General features: G+C 34.1%; 1 protein-coding gene across 4 annotated transcripts in view; it reads right to left on the bottom strand.

Annotated features, from left to right (window-relative positions):
• Positions 1-12500, bottom strand: part of dab2 (DAB adaptor protein 2) — a 113587-nt gene that overhangs the window by 45673 nt on the left and 55414 nt on the right. The window lies entirely within an intron of this gene.

Raw genomic sequence — 12500 nt, 5'->3', positions numbered from 1 at the left:
TACTTCAATCAATAACATAGCAGCATCTCCTCATCCGTGGCTCACTAGTGCAACAACAACACCCGAAATGTGTCCAAGTTCCTTGGGTGAATAATGTCAACTCACTACACCGGTATGTTTTAGTGCTTTCATGGCGAGTTCACTGACAGATATAAGTAAGAACTTTACACTACTTTATGTTAGAAAAGGCAACAGTGGAGGATGAATGTCACATAACAAGAAGATAGAGAAGAAGAAGAAGATTATCGACTACGGTGTCGGCCGCGCGCGCATTTTCAGGACTTATGCAGATCCCAAATACAGATCAGCAGGTACCAGAAGGTAAGAAAATGTGGTTTTGCATAATATTGCGAAACAAAACGCCAGATAATATGTCTTACCTTATGCACACACACCATAATAATACTCTAATGTTTAATGCGCCAACAATCCATCAAGTGGTGTGGCTTCATAGCTTACCGAAGTCGTACTAAAAACATTGACAGATTTTTGAGCGCCTAATGTTCTATATTCTCAATGGAACACTTAAAATGCTGTTGTTTACTTGAGTCATATTACAGTCTACACATATCTCTTATGTGTGACTGCCATCTACTGGTCACACTTATCATTACACCATGTACCAAATAAAATTGCTTCGAGGTCGGTAAGCACGACCAGAATTATTCCGTACATTAGGCCCACCGGGTTATAAGGCTCACTGTCCGTTTTTGAGAAAATGAAAGGATTTTAAGTGCGCCTCGTAGTCCGGAAAAATACGGTAATACATCGCGAGAACCCTAACTAAAAAAAAAATAAAAATAAAAAAAAAAGACCCAAGATTTCCAAAAATTTTGGAAATTTTTAAGGTGTCCGACTTTTATTTTATTTTGTAGTAGTAGCGACTTCCTCCCGTTCAACTTTATTTATTTTCACATTCTCGAAATGCGCACCCTAACCTAACCCTAACCTTAACAAAAATCTAACCCTAAACCAAACCTAACACTAACCCAGTGTAAACGTAGTCTTAAAGTGTTGCTTACCTAAAAAAAAAAAAAAAATAAAAAAATAAAAAAATAAATAAATAAATAAATAAAAAAAGACACTGGATTTCAAAAAATTGGGGGGAAAAAAAGGAAAAAAGAAGACAGTTGTAAGGTGTCCGACTTTTATTTTATTTTGTAGTAGTAGCGACTTCCTCCCGGTCAACTTTATTTATTTTCACATTCTCGAAATGCGCACCCTAACCTAACCCAAACCATAACTCTAACCTTAAACCAAACCTAACCCTAACCCAGTGTAAATGTAGTCTTAAAGTGTTGCTTACCTAAAAAAAAATAAAAAATAAAAAAAGACACTGGATTTCAAAAAATTGGGGGGGGAAAAAGGAAAAAAGAAGACAGTTGTAAGGTGTCCGACTTTTATTTTATTTTGTAGTAGTAGCGACTTCCTCCCGGTCAACTTTATTTATTTTCACATTCTCGAAATGCGCACCCTAACCCTAACCTTAACAAAAATCTAACCCTAAACCTAACTCTAACCCTAACCCAGTACAAACGTAGTCTTAAAGTGTTTCTTACCTAAAAAACAAAACAAAAAAAAAGATCCTGGATTTCAAAAAATTGGGGGGAAAAAAAGGAAAAAAGAAGACAGTTGTAAGGTGTCCGACTTTTATTTTATTTTGTAGTAGTAGCGACTTCTTCTCGGTTAACTTTATTTTCACATTCTCGAAATGCGCACCCTAACCTAACCCAAACCATAACTCTAACCTTAACCCAAATCTAACCTTAAACCAAACCTAACCCTAACCCAGTGTAAATGTAGTCATGAAGTGTTTCTTACCTATAAAAAAAATAAATAAATAAAAATAAAAAATAAAAAGGGAAATTTTTAAGGTGTGCGACTTTTATTTTATTTTGTAGTAGTAGCGACTTCCTCCCGGTCAACTTTCTTTATTTTCACATTCTCAAAGTGCGCACCCTAACCAAACCCAAAACATAACCTTAACAAAAATCTAACCCTAAACCAAACCTAACCCTAACCCAGTGTAAACGTAGTCATGAAGTGTTTTTTACCTATAAAAAAAAAAAAAAAAAAAAAGGGAAATTTTTAAGGTGTGCGACTTTTATTTTATTTTGTAGTAGTAGCGACTTCCTCCCAGTCAACTTTCTTTATTTTCACATTCTCGAAATGCGCACCCTAACCTAACCCAAACCTTAACAAAAATCTAACCCTAAACCAAACCTAACCCTAACCCAGTGTAAACGTAGTCTTAAAGTGTTTCTTACCTAAAAAAATAAATAAAATAAAATAAAATAAATAAAAAAAGACCCTGGATTTCCAAAATTGGGGGTACAAAAAGGAAAAAAGAAGACAGTTGTAAGGTGTGCGACTTTTATTTTATTTTGTAGTAGTAGCGACTTCCTCCCAGTCAACTTTCTTTATTTTCACATTCTCGAAATGCGCACCCTAACCTAACCCAAACCATAACTCTAACCTTAAACCAAACCTAACCCTAACCCAGTGTAAATGTAGTCCTAAAGTGTTGCTTACCTAAAAAAAAAAAAAAAAAGATCCTGGATTTCAAAAAAATTGGGGGGGAAAAAGGAAAAAAGAAGACAGTTGTAAGGTGTCCGACTTTTATTTTATTTTGTAGTAGTAGCGACTTCCTCCCGGTCAACTTTCTTTATTTTCACATTCTCGAAGTGCGCACCCTAACCTAACCCAAACCATAACTCTAACCTTAACCCAAATCTAACCTTAAACCAAACCTAACCCTAACCCAGTGTAAATGTAGTCATGAAGTGTTTCTTACCTATAAAAAAAAAAAAAAATTGGGAAATTTTTAAGGTGTCCGACTTTTATTTTATTTTGTAGTAGTAGCGACTTCCTCCCGGTCAACTTTATTTATTTTCACATTCTCGAAATGCGCACCCTAACCTAACCCAAACCCTAACCTTAACAAAAATCTAACCCTAAACCAAACCTAACCCTAACCCAGTATAAACGTAGTCTTAAAAGTGTTTCTTACCTAAAAAAAAAAAAAAAAAGATCCTGGATTTCAAAAAAATTGGGGGGGAAAAAGGAAAAAAAGAAGACAGTTGTAAGGTGTCCGACTTTTATTTTATTTTGTAGTAGTAACGACTTCCTCCCGGTCAACTTTTTTTTATTTTCACATTCTCGAAATGCGCACCCTAACCTAACCCAAACCATAACTCTAACTTTAACCCAAATCTAACCTTAAACCAAACCTAACCCTAACCCAGTGTAAATGTAGTCATGAAGTGTTTCTTACCTATAAAAAAAAAAAAAATTGGGAAATTTTTAAGGTGTCCGACTTTTATTTTATTTTGTAGTAGTAGCGACTTCCTCCCGTTCAACTTTATTTATTTTCACATTCTCGAAATGCGCACCCTAACCTAACCCTAACCTTAACAAAAATCTAACCCTAAACCAAACCTAACCCTAACCCAGTGTAAACGTAGTCTTAAAAGTGTTGCTTACCTAAAAAGAAAATAAAATAAAATAAATAAATAAATAAAAAAAGACACTGGATTTCAAAAAATTGGGGGGAAAAAAAGGAAAAAAGAAGACAGTTGTAAGGTGTCCGACTTTTATTTTATTTTGTAGTAGTAGCGACTTCTTCCCGGTTAACTTTATTTTCACATTCTCGAAATGCGCACCCTAACCCTAACCTTAACAAAAGTCTAACCCTAAACCAAACCTAACCCTAACCCAGTGTAAACGTAGTCTTAAAGTGTTGCTTACCTAAAAAAAATAAATAAATAAATAAATAAATAAAAAAAGACACTGGATTTCAAAAAATTGGGGGGAAAAAAAGGAAAAAAGAAGACAGTTGTAAGGTGTGCGACTTTTATTTTATTTTGTAGTAGTAGCGACTTCCTCCCGGTCAACTTTATTTATTTTCACATTCTCGAAATGCGCACCCTAACCTAACCCAAACCCTAACCTTAACAAAAATCTAACCCTAAACCTAACTCTTACCCTAACCCAGTGTAAACGTAGTCTTAAAGTGTTTCTTACCTAAAAAACAAAACAAAAAAAAAGATCCTGGATTTCAAAAAAATTGGGGAGGAAAAAAAGGAAAAAAGAAGACAGTTGTAAGGTGTCCGACTTTTATTTTATTTTGTAGTAATAGCGACTTCTTCCCGGTTAACTTTATTTTCACATTCTCGAAATGCGCACCCTAACCCTAACCCTAACCTTAACAAAAGTCTAACCCTAAACCAAACCTAACCCTAACCCAGTGTAAACGTAGTCTTAAAGTGTTGCTTACCTAAAAAAAAAAAAAAAAAAAATAAATAAAAAAAGACACTGGATTTCAAAAAATTGGGGGGAAAAAAAGGAAAAAAGAAGACAGTTGTAAGGTGTCCGACTTTTATTTTATTTTGTAGTAGTAGCGACTTCCTCCCGGTCAACTTTCTTTATTTTCATATTCTCGAAATGCGCACCCTAACCCTAACCTTAACAAAAGTCTAACCCTAAACCAAACCTAACCCTAACCCAGTGTAAACGTAGTCTTAAAGTGTTGCTTACCTAAAAAAAATAAATAAATAAATAAATAAAAAAAGACACTGGATTTGAAAAAATTGGGGGGAAAAAAAGGAAAAAAGAAGACAGTTGTAAGGTGTCCGACTTATTTTATTTTGTAGTAGTAGCGACTTCCTCCCGGTCAACTTTATTTATTTTCACATTCTCAAAGTGCGCACCCTAACCTAACCCAAATCATAATTCTAACCTTAAACCAAACCTAACCCTAACCCAGTGTAAATGTAGTCTTAAAGTGTTGCTTACCTAAAAAAAAAAATAAAAAAAATAAATAAAAAAAGACACTGGATTTCAAAAAATTGGGGGGAAAAAAAGGAAAAAAGAAGACAGTTGTAAGGTGTCCGACTTTTATTTTATTTTGTAGTAGTAGCGACTTCTTCCCGGTTAACTTTATTTTCACATTCTCGAAATGCGCACCCTAACCTAACCCAAACCATAACTCTAACCTTAACCCAAATCTAACCTTAAACCAAACCTAACCCTAACCCAGTGTAAATGTAGTCATGAAGTGTTTCTTACCTATAAAAAAAAAAAAAAATTGGGAAATTTTTAAGGTGTGCGACTTTTATTTTATTTTGTAGTAGTAGCGACTTCCTCCCGGTCAACTTTATTTATTTTCACATTCTCGAAATGCGCACCCTAACCAAACCCAAACCCTAACCTTAACAAAAATCAAACCCTAAACCTAACCCTAACCCTAACCCAGTGTAAACGTAGTCTTAAAGTGTTTCTTACCTAAAAAAATAAATAAAATAAAATAAAATAAATAAAAAAAGACCCTGGATTTCAAAAATTGGGGGGGAAAAAAGGAAAAAAGAAGACAGTTGTAAGGTGTCCGACTTTTATTTTATTTTGTAGTAGTAGCGACTTCCTCCCGGTCAACTTTCTTTATTTTCACATTCTCGAAATGCGCACCCTAACCTAACCCAAACCCTAACCTTAACAAAAATCTAATCCTAAACCAAACCTAACCCTAACCCAGTATAAACGTAGTCTTAAAGTGTTTCTTACCTAAAAAAAAAAAAAAAAAGATCCTGGATTTCAAAAAAATTGGGGGGGAAAAAAAGGAAAAAAGAAGACAGTTGTAAGGTGTCCGACTTTTATTTTATTTTGTAGTAATAGCGACTTCTTCCCGGTTAACTTTATTTTCACATTCTCGAAATGCGCACCCTAACCCTAACCCTAACCCTAACCTTAACAAAAGTCTAACCCTAAACCAAACCTAACACTAACCCAGTGTAAACGTAGTCTTAAAGTGTTGCTTACCTAAAAATAAAATAAAATAAAATAAATAAATAAATAAAAAAAGACACTGGATTTCAAAAAATTGGGGGGAAAAAAAGGAAAAAAGAAGACAGTTGTAAGGTGTCCGACTTTTATTTTATTTTGTAGTAGTAGCGACTTCCTCCCGGTCAACTTTCTTTATTTTCACATTCTCGAAATGCGCACCCTAACCTAACCCAAACCATAACTCTAACCTTAAACCAAACCTAACCCTAACCCAGTGTAAATGTAGTCTTAAAGTGTTGCTTACCTAAAAATAAAATAAAATAAAATAAATAAAAAAAGACACTGGATTTCAAAAAATTGGGGGGAAAAAAAGGAAAAAAGAAGACAGTTGTAAGGTGTCCGACTTTTATTTTATTTTGTAGTAGTAGCGACTTCCTCCCGGTCAACTTTTCTTTATTTTCACATTCTCGAAATGCGCACCCTAACCTAACCCAAACCATAACTCTAACCTTAAACCAAACCTAACCCTAACCCAGTGTAAACGTAGTCTTAAAGTGTTGCTTACATAAAAAACAAAACAAAAAAAAAGATCCTGGATTTCAAAAAATTGGGGGGAAAAAAAGGAAAAAAGAAGACAGTTGTAAGGTGTCCGACTTTTATTTTATTTTGTAGTAGTAGCGACTTCCTCCCGGTCAACTTTATTTATTTTCACATTCTCGAAATGCGCACCCTAACCTAACCCAAACCATAACTCTAACCTTAAACCAAACCTAACCCTAACCCAGTGTAAATGTAGTCTTAAAGTGTTGCTTACCTAAAAAAAAAAAATAAATAAATAAATAAAAAAAGACACTGGATTTCAAAAAATTGGGGGGAAAAAAAGGAAAAAAGAAGACAGTTGTAAGGTGTCCGACTTTTATTTTATTTTGTAGTAGTAGAGACTTCTTCCCGGTTAACTTTATTTTCACATTCTCGAAATGCGCACCCTAACCTAACCCAAACCATAACTCTAACCTTAACCCAAATCTAACCTTAAACCAAACCTAACCCTAACCCAGTGTAAATGTAGTCATGAAGTGTTTCTTACCTATAAAAAAAAATTGGGAAATTTTTAAAGGTGTGCGACTTTTATTTTATTTTGTAGTAGTAGCGACTTCCTCCCGGTCAAGTTTCTTTATTTTCACATTCTCGAAATGCGCACCCTAACCTAACCCAAACCCTAACCTTAACAAAAATCTAACCCTAAACCTAACCCTAACCCAGTATAAACGTAGTCTTAAAGTGTTTCTTACCTAAAAAAAAAATTTAAAAAATTAAAAAAGACACTGGATTTCAAAAAATTGGGGAGGGGGGAAATAGGAAAAAAGAAGACAGTTGTAAGGTGTACGACTTTTATTTTATTTTGTAGTAGTAGCGACTTCCTCCCGGTCAACTTTATTTATTTTCACATTCTCGAAATGCGCACCCTAACCTAACCCAAACCATAACTCTAACCTTAAACCAAACCTAACCCTAACCCAGTGTAAATGTAGTCTTAAAGTGTTGCTTACCTAAAAAAAAAATAATAATAAATAAATAAAAAAAGACACTGGATTTCAAAAAATTGGGGAGGGGGGAAATAGGAAAAAAGAAGACAGTTGTAAGGTGTCCGACTTTTATTTTATTTTGTAGTAGTAGCAACTTCTTCCCGGTTAACTTTATTTTCACATTCTCGAAATGCACACCCTAACCTAACCCAAACCATAACTCTAACCTTAACCCAAATCTAACCTTAAACCAAACCTAACCCTAACCCAGTGTAAATGTAGTCTTAAAGTGTTTCTTACCTAAAAAAAAAAAAAAAAAATTGGGAAATTTTTAAGGTGTGCGACTTTTATTTTATTTTGTAGTAGTAGCAGCGACTTCCTCCCGGTCAACTTTCTTTATTTTCACATTCTCGAAATGCGCACCCTAACCTAACCCAAATGCTAACCTTAACAAAAATCTAACCCTAAACCAAACCTAACCCTAACCCAGTGTAAACGTAGTCTTAAAGTGTTTCTTACCTAAAAAAAAAAAAAAAAAAAGATCCTGGATTTCAAAAAATTGGGGGAAAAAAAAGGAAAAAAGAAGACAGTTGTAAGGTGTCCAACTTTTATTTTATTTTGTAGTAGTAGCAGCGACTTCCTCCCGGTCAACTTTCTTTATTTTCACATTCTCGAAATGCGCACCCTAACCCTAACCCTAACCTTAACAAAAGTCTAACCCTAAACCAAACCTAACCCTAACCCAGTGTAAACGTAGTCTTAAAGTGTTGCTTACCTAAAAAAAATAAAAAAATAAAAAAAATAAAAAAAGACACTGGATTTCAAAAAATTGGGGGAAAAAAAAGGAAAAAAGAAGACAGTTGTAAGGTGTACGACTTTTATTTTATTTTGTAGTAGTAGCGACTTCCTCCCAGTCAACTTTCTTTATTTTCACATTCTCGAAACGCGCACCCTAACCTAACCCAAACCATAACTCTAACCTTAACCCAAATCTAACCTTAAACCAAACCTAACCCTAACCCAGTGTAAATGTAGTCATGAAGTGTTTTTTACCTATAAAAAAAAAAATAAAAAAAAAAGGGACATTTTTAAGGTGTGCGATTTTTATTTTATTTTGTAGTAGTAGCGACTTCCTCCCGGTCAACTTTCTTTATTTTCACATTCTCGAAATGCGCACCCTAACCTAACCCAAACCCTAACCTTAACAAAAATCTAACCCTAAACCTAACCCTAACCCTAACCCAGTGTAAACGTAGTCTTAAAGTGTTTCTTACCTAAAAAACAAAACAAAACAAAAAGATCCTGGATTTCAAAAAATTGGGGGGAAAAAAAAGGAAAAAAGAAGACAGTTGTAAGGTGTCCGACTTTTATTTTATTTTGTAGTAGTAGCGACTTCCTCCCGGTCAACTTTCTTTATTTTCACATTCTCGAAATGCGCACCCTAACCTAACCCAAACCATAACTCTAACCCTAAACCAAACCTAACCCTAACCCAGTGTAAACGTAGTCTTAAAGTGTTTCTTACCTAAAAAAATAAATAAAATAAAATAAAATAAATAAAAAAAGACCCTGGATTTCAAAAATTGGGGGGGAAAAAGGAAAAAAGAAGACAGTTTTAAGGTGTCCGACTTTTATTTTATTTTGTAGTAGTAGCGACTTTTTCCCGGTTAACTTTCTTTATTTTCACATTCTCGAAATGCGCACCCTAACCTAACCCAAACCATAACTCTAACCCTAACCCAAATCTAACCTTAAACCAAACCTAACCCTAACCCAGTGTAAATGTAGTCATGAAGTGTTTCTTACCTATAAAAAAAAAAAAATTGGAACATTTTTAAGGTGTGCGACTTTTATTTTATTTTGTAGTAGTAGCGACTTCCTCCCGGTCAACTTTCTTTATTTTCACATTCTCGAAATGCGCACCCTAACCAAACCCAAACCTTAACAAAAGTCTAACCCTAAACCTAACCCTAACCCTAACCCAGTATAAACGTAGTCTTAAAGTGTTTCTTACCTAAAAAAAAAAATTTTTTAAATAAAAAAAGACACTGGATTTCAAAAAATTGGGGGGAAAAAGGAAAAAAGAAGACAGTTGTAAGGTGTCCGACTTTTATTTTATTTTGTAGTAGTAGCGACTTCCTCCCGGTCAACTTTCTTTATTTTCACATTCTCGAAATGCGCACCCTAACCTAACCCTAACCTTAACAAAAGTCTAACCCTAAACCAAACCTAACACTAACCCAGTGTAAACGTAGTCTTAAAGTGTTGCTTACCTAAAAAAAAAATAAATAAATAAATAAATAAATAAAAAAAGACACTGGATTTGAAAAAATTGGGGGGAAAAAAAGGAAAAAAGAAGACAGTTGTAAGGTGTCCGACTTTTATTTTATTTTGTAGTAGTAGCGACTTCCTCCCGGTCAACTTTCTTTATTTTCATATTCTCGAAATGCGCACCCTAACCTAACCCTAACCTTAACAAAAATTCAACACTAAACCTAACCCTAACCCTAACCCAGTGTAAACGTAGTCTTAAAGTGTTTCTTACCTAAAAAACAAAAAAAAAGATCCTGGATTTCAAAAAAATTGGGGGGGAAAAAAAAAAGGAAAAAAGAAGACAGTTGTAAGGTGTCCGACTTTTATTTTATTTTGTAGTAGTAGCGACTTCTTCCCGGTTAACTTTATTTTCACATTCTCGAAATGCGCACCCTAACCTAACCCAAACCATAACTCTAACCCTAAACCAAACCTAACCCTAACCCAGTGTAAATGTAGTCTTAAAGTGTTGCTTACCTAAAAAAAAAAAAAAAATAAATAAATAAAAAAAGACACTGGATTTCAAAAAATTGGGGGGAAAAAAAGGAAAAAAGAAGACAGTTGTAAGGTGTCCGACTTTTATTTTATTTTGTAGTAGTAGCGACTTCCTCCCGGTCAACTTTCTTTATTTTCACATTCTCGAAATGCGCACCCTAACCTAACCCAAACCATAACTCTAACCTTAAACCAAACCTAACCCTAACCCAGTGTAAATGTAGTCTTAAAGTGTTGCTTACCTAAAAAATAAAAATAAATAAATAAATAAAAAAAGACCCTGGATTTCAAAAAATTGGGGGGAAAAAAAGGAAAAAAGAAGACAGTTGTAAGGTGTACGACTTATTTTATTTTGTAGTAGTAGCGACTTCCTCCCGGTCAACTTTCTTTATTTTCACATTCTCGAAATGCGCACCCTAACCTAACCCAAACCATAACTCTAACCTTAACCCAAATCTAACCTTAAACCAAACCTAACCCTAACCCAGTGTAAATGTAGTCATGAAGTGTTTTTTACCTATAAAAAAAAAAAAAATTGGGAAATTTTTAAGGTGTTCGACTTTTATTTTATTTTGTAGTAGTAGCAGCGACTTCCTCCCGGTCAACTTTCTTTATTTTCACATTCTCGAAATGCGCACCCTAACCAAACTCAAACCCTAACGCTAACAAAAATCTAACCCTAAACCTAACCCTAACCCAGTATAAACGTAGTCTTAAAGTGTTTCTTACCTAAAAAATTTTAAAAAATAAATAAAAAAAGACACTGGATTTCAAAAAATTGGGGGGAAAAAAAGGAAAAAAGAAGACAGTTGTAAGGTGTCCGACTTTTATTTTATTTTGTAGTAGTAGCGACTTCCTCCCGGTCAACTTTCTTTATTTTCACATTCTCGAAATGCGCACCCTAACCTAACCCAAACCCTAACCTTAACAAAAATTTAACCCTAAACCTAACCCAGTGTAAACGTAGTCTTAAAGTGTTTCTTACCTAAAAAACAAAACAAAACAAAAAGATCCTGGATTTCAAAAAATTGGGGGGAAAAAAAGGAAAAAAGAAGACAGTTGTAAGGTGTCCGACTTTTATTTTATTTTGTAGTAGTAGCGACTTCCTCCCGGTCAACTTTTCTTTATTTTCACATTCTCGAAATGCGCACCCTAACCTAACCCAAACCCTAACCTTAACAAAAGTCTAACCCTAAACCAAACCTAACCTTAACCCAGTGTAAACGTAGTCTTAAAGTGTTGCTTACCTAAAAAAAATAAATAAATAAATAAATAAATAAAAAAAGACACTGGATTTCAAAAAATTGGGGGGGAAATAAAGGAAAAAAGAAGACAGTTGTAAGGTGTCCGACTTTTATTTTATTTTGTAGTAGTAGCGACTTCCTCCCGGTCAACTTTCTTTATTTTCACATTCTCGAAATGCGCACCCTAACCTAACCCAAACCATAACTCTAACCTTAAACCAAACCTAACCCTAACCCAGTGTAAATGTAGTCTTAAAGTGTTGCTTACCTAAAAAAAAATTTTAAAAAAATAAATAAAAAAAGACACTGGATTTCAAAAAATTGGGGGGGAAAAAAGGAAAAATGAAGACAGTTGTAAGGTGTCCGACTTTTATTTTATTTTGTAGTAATAGCGACTTCTTCCCGGTTAACTTTATTTTCACATTCTCGAAATGCGCACCCTAACCCTAACCCTAACCTTAACAAAAGTCTAACCCTAAACCAAACCTAACCCTAACCCAGTGTAAACGTAGTCTTAAAGTGTTGCTTACCTAAAAAAAAAAAATAAATAAATAAATAAAAAAAGACACTGGATTTCAAAAAATTGGGGGGGAAAAAAGGAAAAAAGAAGACAGTTGTAAGGTGTCCGACTTTTATTTTATTTTGTAGTAGTAGCGACTTCCTCCCGGTCAACTTTCTTTATTTTCACATTCTCGAAATGCGCACCCTAACCTAACCCAAACCATAACTCTAACCTTAAACCAAACCTAACCCTAACCCAGTGTAAATGTAGTCTTAAAGTGTTTCTTACCTAAAAAAATAAATTAAATAAAATAAAATAAATAAAAAAAGACCCTGGATTTCCAAAATTGGGGGTACAAAAAGGAAAAAAGAAGACAGTTGTAAGGTGTCCGACTTTTATTTTATTTTGTAGTAGTAGCGACTTTTTCCCGGTTAACTTTCTTTATTTACACATTCTCGAAATGCGCACCCTAACCTAACCCAAACCATAACTCTAACCCTAACCCAGTGTAAATGTAGTCTTAAAGTGTTTCTTACCTAAAAAAAACCAGTATTTCAAAAAATGGGGAAAAAACTAACTGTGTTGATGTTTTACTTGTTTTATAGCGCACAGACCTCAAAGTAAATGGCAGTAAAAGCACAC

This window comes from Nerophis lumbriciformis, linkage group LG11 (assembly GCF_033978685.3).
Source record: "Nerophis lumbriciformis linkage group LG11, RoL_Nlum_v2.1, whole genome shotgun sequence".
NCBI classification, from domain to species: Eukaryota; Metazoa; Chordata; class Actinopteri; order Syngnathiformes; family Syngnathidae; genus Nerophis; species Nerophis lumbriciformis.
The sequence above is the reverse complement of the archived record's forward strand: the minus strand, read 5'-3'. Positions and strand labels throughout refer to the sequence as shown.